At 43.8% G+C, this 13,160-nt stretch overlaps 1 long non-coding RNA gene across 1 annotated transcript; it reads left to right on the top strand.

The window, feature by feature from the left end:
* Positions 1–459: 459 nt before the first annotated feature.
* LOC116274133 lies at positions 460–12,468 on the top strand. The gene is made up of 2 exons (XR_004182650.1): positions 460–3,416; positions 7,329–12,468. It is a non-coding gene; the product is annotated as an uncharacterized LOC116274133 (long non-coding RNA).
* Positions 12,469–13,160: the final 692 nt, after the last annotated feature.

Here is a 13,160-nt window from a genome sequence, read left to right as displayed (position 1 = left end):
CAGAACTCAACCTTTTCAGTGCAGGGAGTTCAGGCCCGCCTTAATGGGTATTAGAATATACAAATATTTACATAATTCCTCTGGCAAACATATGAGCATGCAATGCTCACTGTTAATGAACAGCAGCAAAGGCATCACCTATTGGCCTCCTTTGAATCCATCTGGCTCACTGTGAAAGCTGGTGGATTTAAAAATTCTTGAGGTCAGCCAGGTGTGGTGGCTCACGCCTGTAATCTCAGCACTTTGGGAGGCCAAGGCAGGTGCATCACCTGAGGTCAGGAGTTCGAGACCAGCCTGACCAACATGGTGAAACCCCGTCTCTACTAAAAACACAAAAATTAGCCGGGTGTGGTGGCAGATGCCTGTAATCCCAGCTACTTGGGAGGCTGAGGCAGGAGAATTGCTTGAACTTGGGAGGTGGAGTTTGCAGTAGACTGAGATTGTGCCACTGCACTCCAGCCTAGACAACAGAGTGAGACTCCGTTTAAAAAAAACAAAAAACAAAAAAACCTTGAGGTCAGATGCTATATTAAAAAAGAACTTTGTAACCACATCCTCACTTCATGCCTTGCACAGGCCTGAAACTTGAGATATGTACGTTGAATGAATGCTGAGTTAGCATGTTTACCTTTGAACACAATTTCTATTAAAAATGAGTGCCCACCCTAAGTAACTAAGGGCAAGTTGACCACAGGCTGATACAACTTATTTTACTCAGAGGCAAGCTTGGGTATGGAGAAGAGGGGAAGAGGCACGGATTGGTTACTTTTATGAGGTGGCCATTTTAAGGTTTACTGAATAGCAACAAACATGTTGGTCATGTTTCGGCCTACAGACATTTGGCACTCAGTCTAGTTCCCCTTCTTCCTTCAGGCAAGTTTCTGAACTCTTTGGGAATGAAAACCTGCCTAAGGACTTGAGCTGGTGCTGTGAGTCCCAGTCGGGCTAAAAGGACTGGCTCTGAAGTTTAGGTTAAAATCTTGGCCCCGTCACCAGTTAGCTCTATGGCTTTGGGCAAGGGGCTTGGGTCGGCACATTTTTCTCAGCACAGAAATAATATTACCATAAGATTACCACTACCATGGGATTATTTAGTGAATGCAATGAGCATGCAATGCTCACTATTAATGAACAACAGCAAATTAGTGAATAGCCCCTGTAAGTGAATCCTGTAAGGCATTCAGCATAGTGCTTGACACTTAGGAAGTGCTTAGTGACTGTGAGCCACTTCTTCCATCGCCTCTGTGTATTGAACTGGACTTTTCATCCCGGCCCCTCACTAAGGTTTTAACTCATCTAGTAAAGGAAGCATTCTGCCCTGGATGCTGGGATTGGCACCATAAAGAAAGGGTCTTGCCCTTGAGGAGCTGAGAGTTTATTTTCAGCGTTTAAATATTTAGACTCACAAGACGTTGAGCAAGTGACTTCACCTCTCTGTGCCTGAGTGTGTGGAAGGTGAACAGTAAGCAACCTTCCAACCCAATGTGTCCATGAGTCTCAGTGTTGGCTGGAACTCAGCTACAGACAGAAGGAAAGAATGATTAGTCACTATGCTGGTAAACATAGCAAGGTTATCTCCTTTTATTAATAGACTAGGCTACGTAAGCCATAAAAATAGGGTAGCTTCAAAACTTAAATTCTTGGAATTTTAGTTTCTGTTGCATCTGATGGAATGTGAAAAGGGACTTGTGTTATGTATGGACTTTGTAAAATGATATTCTATCTCTTGCTGCAAATCAATTACTTATTAGTTTTTATTGCCAAGGAAAGGAAAATATATTACTATTCATTTTAGTCTTTTTCTTATCGATTTTGTGAGCACAGTGATACTTTTTTAAAGAAAAATGATTACATTTATTTGTTCATTACAAAAGACCTATACCACATTATAGGAAACTCAAAAAGGGAAAAAGCAGAAGAAAAAAAAGCTTTCCACACTACTCAGCAACTGTTAGTGTTTAAGTGTTTTACTTTCATTTTTCTTCTGAATATTTTTACATCGAGTATTGTATTTTCACTAAACACTAAGTAGTAAACATTTACCATGTTCCTACATGGATTTTATAATGATTTTTAATTGTAGAATAATATTTCCACAAGGGACACTTTGGGTCAAAGGGTTCCTTTGACCATTTTCCTACTCTTGTCTTGTTAGAAGGCAGTAGAGCAGGGTTTCCATGGGATGTGGTGCCAGGGCTGGGTTGAGACATGGCTCTCTCGTTTCCTAGCAGTGTGACCTTGGTTAGGCCACTAAATCTCTCCAGGCCTAGATGTCCTCATCTAGGAAAATGCGGGCTATATGAGTTCCAATCTCGTCAGGTCATTGTGAACACTACATGAGATCATGTACGTAGAAAGCTCACGAGTATCTGGAACGTCGTCGAGTTTGCTGATGTTAGTGGCTGCTGCTACGTAGCCTACATTCCAATCTGATGACTGGTTTGATTTTTATAAACATCCTCCAAGAAAATGCACGTGGAATACCAGGCCCCATCATTTCATCTCTCATGTCACTTTATCGCTTGAGATCCTCATTTGCAAAGTGAGGTGGTCAGATTATACAGTGTGACCCCAAAGGCCCCTTCCATCTCCAACATGCAGCGATTCTTGGCTTATGCTAAAAGCAGATATAACCACTGCAGGGAAACGACCTATGGAAACTACAGCCCTGCCCATGAAGAAGGAAACCTGCAAAGGCCTGAGGGTTTGTGCACATCAGTTTATCTTTTAGTCCGGATAAACATTTGACATTTGTTCCGACACCTTCCTTCCAAAGGCCTCTCACAGTTCAGTCTGTGTGCTTCTCAGATCTCCATTTTTCAAATGGGTTCAGCAGCCGGTGTGCTCACCCAAAGTTTTATTTATCCATTTCATATTTCTAATGTCGCTTTGCTGCTGTGATCATTTTCCTATGTGATCATTTAAGGAAGATGAATTGAACTGCAAATCCCAGTAGAACAGGCATTGCTCTTAGTCATTCCCCAAGGGACAGAGAAGATTTTTCTCACTCTTAGCACCACCTGCTTGTGCTCGCCCTATAACCTCCCAAGAGCAGTTTTTAATTTAAAAAAATTATTTGGACATCAGAGTAGTTGGCTGAGTCGCCTCCCTGGTCCATGCACTGTTACCTCTAACATTCAGACTTCTCAGATCCCAAAACCAGATGCTGAAAGGGACTGAACTAATCTCACCTTAGGATCAGAGGTGCCCCTGCCAAGAAGCAGATGTCATTAGCATAGAACTGACAGCCACAAAAGCTTCCCACCCACCACCTCTGGCCTTCTGTTCCCAGAAAATTTCAGTGGAGCCAGCCTTCCCATCCAGAGAGCCTCTCCAGTGGGCACATTAGAAAGGACACTTTAGGATGGAGAAGAAGCCCGGCACACAAGGGCATCCACTGGGATGCAGAATACAGCGTGAGTTTTTGTTTCTTTGGTGTTTTCGGCTTTTTTTTTTTTTTTTTTTTCAGACAGAGTCTCGTTCTGTTGCTCAGGCTGGAGTGCAGTGGTGTGATCTCGGCTCACTGCAGCTGCAGCCTCTGCCTCCCCCAGGGCTCAAGCGATTCTTTTGCCTTAGCCTCCCGAGTAGCTGGGATTACAGGTGCCCACCACCACAACTGGCTAATTTTTGAATTTTTAGTAGAGATAGGGTTTCTCCATGTTGGCCAGGCTGGTTTCAAATCCCTGGCCTCCCAAAGTGATGGGATTACAGGCATTGAGCCACCGCACCCGGCGCAGCATGAGTATTAAGGTTAGGTATGTGGGCTCTGGATCCGGGCTGCCTAGATTTGAATCCTTGCACTGTTTATTCTGTGTGACCTTAGGTAGGTTATTTAACCTCTCTGTGCTTCCATTTCCAAAATGAGAATAATATTAATAGAAGAGCTTTTCATAAAGCATGTGAGGATTACATGAGTTAGCACATGTAAAAAATCATAAAACATACCTGGCATATCCCAAAGGTGTGGTAAACAGCAGCTCGCACCATGAGTGACTGAAGACTATGTGCTAAATGAGTGAATCCCATTCTCTCTGTAAAGGGCAGTCAGTAGTAGTAGAAAGAGCATGGGTTTCAGGGGAAGACCTGAGTTTGAATCTTACCTCCAGTTTGTGTTTAACTTTAAAGAAATTGCTAGACTTCTCATAGCCTCAGTGTCCTCATCTGTTAAATGGGAGCACTTCCTCTACCTTCAAGGCTGACTGTGAGGACTAAACAGGAGAATGTATTTTAAATGCTCAACACAGTGCCTAGCACGTAATCAGCTTTTGAACATGTGAGCTCCTGACACAGCCCAGCTCAAAACAGGAGCCAGGGTCTCCTCAGGGTTTTTAGAGGCAAGCACTGTTTCATTTATTCCCAGTGTTTGCTTCGTTGCTGCCAACCTAGTCTTCACAGTTCCTGGGGTTTGGGTCATCAAAGCCATTTTAAAAGTCTCTATTTTCCTCCAGTGTCTCCCTCCTGGTGGAGAGATGCCTGCCACCCCCTCGGGTAGCCTGTGTGTTTTTGGGTCACACTGCAGGTTTCCAGTGCCTTGGCTGCTTTGCTCTTCAACAAACCAACCACCAAGAGCCCTTTCACTTCCCTACCGCCCCCACCCATCAGCTGCAGTCCATCTTTTTTTTTTTTTTTTTTTTGAGATGGAGTCTCGCTCTGCCACCCAGGCTGGAGTGCAGTGGCGCGATCTCAGCTCACTGCAAGCTCCACCTCCTGGGTTCACGCCATTCTCCTGCCTCAGCCTCCCGAGTAGCTGGGACTACAGGCACCCGCCACCTCGCCCGGCTAGTTTTTGTATTTTTTAGTAGAGACGGGGTTTCACCGTGTTAGCCAGGATGGTCTCGATCTCCTGACCTCATGATCTGCCCGTCTCGGCCTCCCAAAGTGCTGGGACTACAGGCTTGAGCCACCGCGCCCGGCCCATCTTATCTTTACTACGGCAACGAAATTGGTCCCCTTAAAATCAACAGGGACCTTGTTCTCTGTCCTCCTCTGTTTGCCTCTGTGGAGGGCTGGGCACTGCGGAACAATCCTTCTTTCCTTTCCTGGGACTGTTTTCTGCAGTAGCTTCTCCTTTTACTGCTACTTTGTTGCCTCCTCTTTTTTCAGGATCTGGTCGTCTCCCCACCCTAGAATCCCCTCCCTGCAAACCCTATCCCACTCCTACCTCTCCAGGCCAGATTTCAGGGCAAGCTAAAGCCCCATCATCCTCCCAAAGACTTCCAGAGCTCTCGAGGTTCCAGAGAGCACTCTCCTCTGAATTTCAAAAGACTGGCCTGGCATATTGCTCATTAGGACCTTGGAAAGACAGAGGCTACCTGTGTTTTCTGTGCATGATGCTTCTATAGTCCTCTGGTTTGCAAGCTCCTCGAGGGCAGACCCAGAGCTTTCTGTATGAGAAGGGCTCTGTCAACATTGTTGATACACTACGAGTCACTCCCATTTGCTGAGTGAAGCTGGGATGTGTATGTATCTTTGTGTCTATCTATCTGTGTATATATCTATGTATCTATGTATATATCTATCTGTCATCTATTTATCTAGTTACATATAGCTATCAATCATCCATCTATCTTATCTTGTCATCACAACATTCCATGAAGTAGCTATTACTATGTTAATTGTATACGTGAAGAAACTGAAAGTCAGACAGAAAAAAAAGAACTTGACCAAGACCAAACAGCTAGAAAGAAAGAGGGCCCAGGATCATAATTCTACCATGTTTCCAATCCCTACGCACTAAATAAGTAGCCTCTAAACTTTCCGTATTTGGCATCCCTTTCAGAAAATATATGTCTTTGTTTGTCATTTATAACTTAATTATAATATATTTACCATATTATTGATATATTATGTGCATTATAAAACATAAACTACAAAAAATAGAAATTAAAGGATAATACCCTAAGTATAGATTGTGGTCTCTCACTAAAAGAAATCAGGTCTTGGGAGAAGTGTCTAATTTTTTGTCTGGGAAGTGTGCCTGGAGCATTTTGTCATACCAGAAAGCCAGGAAGCTATCAATTATTATTGGGTCCTGTCAAAAGGATGTGGGAACCAACCTGAAAAGGTTTCCATTGGCCAAACATGGGACATTTTGAGCAACTGCAATTGATTAAACCACATTTTGGGTGTGTGTGTGTGTGTGTGTGTGTGTGTGTGTGTGTATTTTTTTCAAATTTATGTTTATTATGATACTAAAAAGATACCTTGGTGATCACTTTTAGAGAATACTAGATGACCAATTAATTACTTTGAAAACTGGTAAAGAAAAAGAAGAATTTGTTCTGCCTTTCCTATAAGAATTGTGTCCCTGGGTTAGCAAATAGACGATAAGAATTCTCTTAAAGAAGAATTCCAACTAATAAGTGAAGACACATAGATAGAATGAGGATACCATAGGACACCACACTTTGTAACTGCTAGTGAACAAGAGATTTGATAATGATTGCTATCACAAAAAGAGAGACAAGCAGATATTACGTTCCCCCAACAGATGTCCATAACACCAGTTGCAAAATGTTCTTGTCAGAAAGATTTAATATAAACCTGATGGAGCCTCTTGATTTCCTATTTACAGAAAATACAGGGGATGGAGGCACATGATAAATGATGCCATGGGAACATAATCAGTGGAATCTAGCTTGTAGATTAACCAAGAAAAGCAACCCAAGTTTTTCAACCAAAAAAAAAAAAAAAAAATTGCAAAAATAAAGAATGAGAGATTGAGAGAGGGAGTAATAGATTAAAAGAGACCTGAGGGGCATATTTATGTATCACAATGTGTGGACTTTGTTTGGGTCCCAACTCAAACTGAAAAAAAAAAATTTTAGGAAAACCAAGGAAATATGAGCACTGATTGGATATTCAGTTATACTGTGGGCTAATCATTGATGTGTTGGGAGTATAATGATGTTGTGGTTCAAGTTTTAAAAAGAGAGGACATGTTTTTAGATCCATATATTGAAATATTTACAGGTATAATGAGGTAGTGTTTGCTGTCTTAGATAACAAAATAAAGGAGCAGGGAGGACAAGTAGGTGGGTTAATATGGGAAATAAGACTGGGCATGGAGTTGGTAATTTTTGAAGTTGAATGGTGGGAACATGGGTACCTGGGAGGTTCATTATATGATTCTACTTTTATATATATTTAAACTTTTAACAAAAAAGTGGTTTTGTAATGATGATATTAGAATAAATATGAAGAGTTTTAATCTTTCTTTTCTTCCTCCTTCCCTTCTTCCTTCTTCCTTTCCTTCCTTCCTTTCCTCCTCACCCTTTCCTTCCTCTCCCCTCCCCTTCCAATTCCTTCCTTCCTCTTCTTTCTTCCAGTGGGTTGTTTGGAGGTAGTGCCCTTAGGTGTGTTACCCCACTTTGGGGACCTTTGCTCTTGTCCCCTATGCAGCATCACCTCTCAACCTGGGGCCCAGGGAGGCCTGACCATGAGAAGCGTCTCTTCCATCCAGGAACCAAAGTCTGCATCTCCAAGCTTGCAGAAAAATGATGTGTGACAGCCCACCTTGACAAATCAGCACTGCTTACAGCCCCGCCACCGAATGCCTTCACTCTGTCCAACTCCAATTCCCTTTAAAGCAATGGAAGGAATCTGCTTTCCAAGATCCCTTCAGAAGGAAAGATTTGCATTGTTTAAAGGAGAAGAAAAATCAGATGTTTAAGAAAAAGGAAAAAGACAAAGTCTCCTTTCAAGAAGTAACAACCCTGCCAGCTTACTTAGGTCATGAAATAATGCTGTTGGCAATGACTTTGGGGTGTTCTATCACAGTCCCAGTACACTTTCTTCCCCAGGGCAGTATTTTATAGTTACTGCTTCTACGCCCCATTGGCTCAGACATAATTTATTATTTGTTTACATGTTTCACTTACTCTGCTAAGGTGGAAGTCCAGTGATGCATTATTACTGAGAGCATCAGTGTGTGTGTGTGTGTGTGTGTGTGTGTGTGTGTGTGTGTGTGTCATTGAAAGACTCAAGGAGATCTGACAGGTTCTGAACCTGCAACTTTTCAGAGCACAAGTGGCCTCCTCAGGTCTACAAGAGCCTCCCTGGGCTCTTGGCTCAGATCAAATGTGTTCTATGTCCCTGTAGTTAGTTCCTTCTACTTCTCTGAGGAGCAAGACAATTCCAGGAAGACACAGGCTCCCCGGGACTGTGACTTTCTATTCACTCCTTTGACTTGTCTTCCTGTGTAATGATCAAAGTCCTCCCATTTCTGGGGGGAACGTCACAGTTTACACAGCACTTTCTTCATGACAATAGCATAAAGAAAATAATACCTGCCCTTTATCTCCACATGAGACACAGAGAGGTCAAGGACATGTGCAAGTTCAAAGAGCAAGAGTGGAATCCGGCTGGGACCAGCACCCCATGATGGAAGGGGCATGATCGTGGCTGGCCCAGTCACTTACAGCTCTTTGACCTGGGGCAGGTCAAGAAAAGCTCAGGCTCTTCACCTGCTAAAAGATGGAAGTGATAGTGCTTACTGCACAGGGCTGTTTTAGAAATAAAATAGATGTCTAAAAATGCTCAGCAAAATGACTGGCATGTAATAAACGTGCAATAAATGCTACCAACATTAATGGTCTTTTCAAGGCATTGTGTTTACAAAAGCTTTGGCGCCTTATAATAAGAATGGTAGTAGGTGACTCTTTTGTAGTATAATAATAATAACGATAATAATAAAATAATAGGTGGCTTACAGGCATCATTTGAAGTCCCCTATGTGCATTAACCCTTTGTGTCATTAAGTCCTTTATGCATTTTTGCCACAACAAACCTATGTGGTAGGTAGCATTAGCACTCCCCTATTAGGGATGAAGGACACAGATGGTAGTTAGGTTTAAGTAACCTGGCCTTTTACAAAGAATTAGTCCACATCTGAAGTGTTTCTCTGCTCTTTACTGTCCTCGTTCAGGGAGCATGGAACTGTGATCCCCTCCCCCCACCATCCATCAGCACCTGGTGAGAACTCAACAGCCTCCGTAGCTTCCGCTCCCTGGCTTCCTCCTCTAGCAGTAAAGTTCATAATTGTATGTGTCAGGTGCTCTTTGGGAGAGGAAACCACGGCCCAGAGGGATTAGCGACTTGCCCAGATCCACGTAGGGAGCTGGATTTAGAGCCGGCTTGAGGATCAAGTCCGTGTTCTCACTTTCCCTTCCGTGTCCCCGTGATGCTGTAAGAATGCACAGGGCCTTGGGACCTCGGTCCTCCCTGCTGCCTGCAGCCCCGGGGTTTTAGCAGGCTTGAACTCCCGCACGCAGCCGCTGCAGCCGTCGGGGCCAGAGGGACAGAAAAGTTCAATAGGGGGCGCCTGAGAGCACAGGTGGGCGCTGAGCTCCTGCCTTCCCTCCCTCCGGGCCCGGCCGACAGGGAGGGGTTAGGAATTTAATCCTCCGCATTCCAGCCAGGGTTCCTGTGACATAATGAGGCCCAAGGAGGGATCTCGAGTGACTTGTCAGCAGAACCCCCGAAGGGATTTTCTATAGATAGCCAGGGCGTGTCTCGGGCTCGGTCCTCTGCGGCAGGAAAGTTCTTTAATGCCTGGGCTGGGCAACGCCGTGCGCAGCAGGTGGGTCGGTGAGGCCCGCCAGGCGCTGGGCCCAGAGGACTCCGCGCCGCTAGGAAGTGTGTGGCAGCCGGGGAGGGGACGCAAGGAGCCCGGGCCAGGAGAGGGAATTCCAACTATGGCGTTTTGGAGAAAACTATTTAGCTATTTGCCCTCGCTGACCCCACCCCACGTTGGGACTGCGGCTGCAAGGAGAGGTCCCAAATACTGAGCCTCACACAGCCTTTGATGCTGGCTCTGGAAAGATTCTGTGGCATGAACCCGGCTCTCTTTGGGGAGAGAGACGTGTTTGGAATGTTGGTGTCTGGAGTGGTGTGATTGGAGGCTTGAGGTTTCAGAGTTCCTTAATTTGCATGGCCATGCACCAAGGTTATTATTTTCCACGATAGAGGATTGAAATTTGAAACTCTATTTACCTTCCAGATTCCAAACAAGCAACATTCCTATCAATAATGTCACATAAATAACGGCATGATAGCCGAGAATCCTGTCATTAGTAATGTGTATACATATATATATATATACACACACACACACATATATATTCATTCTGTTTGCTGGTGGAAACGGATTCTCAGAAGCTATGCATGTAGTTTACATAAAATAATAGCTAAGCTGCCAAGGGCTTTAACGATATAATTTCATCATGGGATTCTGGGCTCTTTGGTGTATGCCGCCATCAGAACCCCAAGACAGAATTAATTCATGTAACTGGGACAAGCCCAAATGCTGTTTTCCCATTCCCCTTATAAGTGAACTCAACTATTTTAATTGGCCAAACATTTGGTGGGTAGGGTATAGCATGGAGAAAAGCCTGTCTACTATATTCATTAGCGTCCTAATAAATTCATTAGAGGCAGCATACTGTTGTTAAAAACATGAAGTTTCCTTCAAATAGCGTGGGTCTGAATCCTCACTTGGCCTTAAAGCTACGAAAACTTGGGCAAGTTATTATCCTGGAGCCTCCATTTCCTCATCTGTAAAACGTGGGTGCCGATCCCTAGCTCTCAGCATGGTTGAGCTATGATTAAATGGCTCATGATTAAATGCTACTGGAACTGATGGAATGTATGAATTTAATACCCGTCAAAGGTCCTTTGCACAGTACCTGGAGCCTACAGTAACTGTCAATAGATGGCTACTTTATTATTAGCTCAACGGCAAAAGCAAAACATCCTTGAAACTGTTCCCTGACACCATGAAGGCCCAAGAATCTTAGCCACTTCCCTCCAGAAGCTTCTCTTTTTAGCTCCTAAATTCCCCAGATGCTCCACATTTGTAAGTTGTACAATGTGAGCCAGAGAGCAGGGTGGCAGCCCCCACCCTGTCTGGAATCCCAGAAACACCTCTGAGATTCTGACTTAGCGCAGCTGCCTGTTACAAATAATTCGGGAAACATGCAACAAAACATATTGCAGCTCCACAGAAAGGTCTGAAGAGTGGACCTCGTGTGTCTGTCACGGATCTGCTTTCTCCTGCAGAAGAGCCAAGGCAGGGCTCTACCTGGAAGAGTACCCCTGAGGCTCCTCAGTGAGAAGCTCATGTGCCCCCCAACGTCTGTTATAGTGCTACCTTGTCATGGTGGATAGAAGGGTTTCTCTCTAGATGTACACACAATTCTTGCCTGTGAGAAGACCTTAGCTTTGTAATACTGGATAAGATTATGGCTTCAAGTCTTGCCTCCATTCTGTACTAGCTGTGTGACCTTGGGTGAGGAACTTTAGCATTTTTGAACCTGTTTATTCTTAAATCTGCAAGATGAAAAGAATGGTAAGCCTCTCACTAGATGGCTGGGTAGAATAAATGGGTTATCACAGGTAAAATGACCAGTATAGCTTCTGGCACAGAGCAGAGGGAGATAAGGCTGAATGGCCTTTCAGAAAGAAGAATTATTGAAGCCCATAGCCGGGTAAGCAAGACCTTCACCCTCACAAGCAGCCCAATTATTGATACCACTCCCTTTCCCAAGGCTTTCTCCAAGTATGCTAAACTAAGTGACCTGAAGGCTTTTTAGGGATCCTGTTGCTGTTAACAATCAAAGGGAGAGGCAATTTTATTTAAAACATGTTTTTGTTTTTGTTTTTTTCCTGGTTGAAATATGGTCACCCTATTTTCCAGCACCGAAAGTCCCAGTTGATCAGGGGTAGCATTAGAGCTTTTAAATATTCCTTGTCAAGCAATGGCAATGGACAATCATTGGAGAAGGGCAGGGGCGTGCCCCACAGGCTGCTGGCAGGGTCCCATGGAGGCGGCGTGTTGAGATTTCCTTCCTAACCCACTGACTGTAGCTTCGTAATAGCCAAGAATTGGGGTTGGATTTATACAGTCTCAACCCTTTTCTCCTTATTTTATGCAGCTTTTTGTTATGTGCCTTTGTTCTCTCTGAAAATATTTTCTTCTCACCTATATGAGTAAACTGGTCACAGTCATTTTTAGGAGCTGTGAATGTAGTTGAATTTATTTGCAGGTCAACTCTGCAGCTGCCAAATGCCCAAAACAGATCACTGGAGAGAAAGAATTCTAGCTACAGAGGAAAATAAATGTAGGCTTTCTTGGTTTTGCCTCTAAAGTGGATACTGTGCCTGTTAAGTCCTGTGTATTTCCCCCACAGCACCTAGAACTGTTCTCCCCAGTGACTGGCATTTCATACATAGCACTGTCTAACTTAAGGTTCAGGAAGGGACTAGAGGCATATGGAGTGGGGAGGGGGCTGCAGAAAATAGATTCTCCTCTTTTTAGTAACTTGTTGTTTGCAATTGACACCATTATACACCCCAGAGAACTAAGTATATAGTTTATAGTAAATCATTCAAAGAAAGTGTCAATCAATATACAAGATGCTGCATAACATAGCCACCAGACACTCATTCTTTTTTTTTTTTTTTTTTTTTTTTTGAGATAGAATCTCACTCTATTATCCAGGCTGGAGTACAGTGGCGTGATCTTGGCTCACTGCAACCTCCGCCTCCCGGGTTCAAGTGATTCTCCTGCCTCAGCCTCCAGAGTAGCTGGGACTACAGGTGCGCACCACCACGCCCAGCTACTTTTTTTGTGTTTTTAGTAGAGACAGGGTTTCACCATGTTAGCCACACTGGTCTTGATCTCCTGACGTCGTGACCCACCCACTTCGGCCTCCCAAAGTGTTGGGATTACAGGCGTGAGCCACCGCACCCAGCCACTCTTTTAGACTGTAATCATCAAAGAGGTTGAGCCTTCACTGTTCTGCTTTCTATCATCCCTAGCACTACGTTACATATGTATAGGCTCAAAAAAAAAAAAAAATGCTATTAGACATTGACAATAATGTTGGAAAGAACACTGAGCTGGGATTGCTCCCGTATTTGTAATGAACCAACATGTCTCTTTGGTTAGTCTCTTGGCTCTTCTGGATCTCGTCTCTTGGCTCTTCTGGATCTCAGTTACATTTATAAAATAACCAGATTATTGCCTCAAACTTTTTAAACATCAAAAAACTTATTGGACACCCTCCCTCAAGCTCACCACCTCATTCATTTGCTTAACAAATATTTACTGAGCACTTACTATGTATCAGTCATGTGTCTAAAGGTTGGATATATAATTT

This window comes from Papio anubis, chromosome 3, assembly GCF_008728515.1.
Source record: "Papio anubis isolate 15944 chromosome 3, Panubis1.0, whole genome shotgun sequence".
NCBI lineage: Eukaryota > Metazoa > Chordata > Mammalia > Primates > Cercopithecidae > Papio > Papio anubis.
This window is presented reverse-complemented; position numbering and strand designations above follow the sequence as displayed.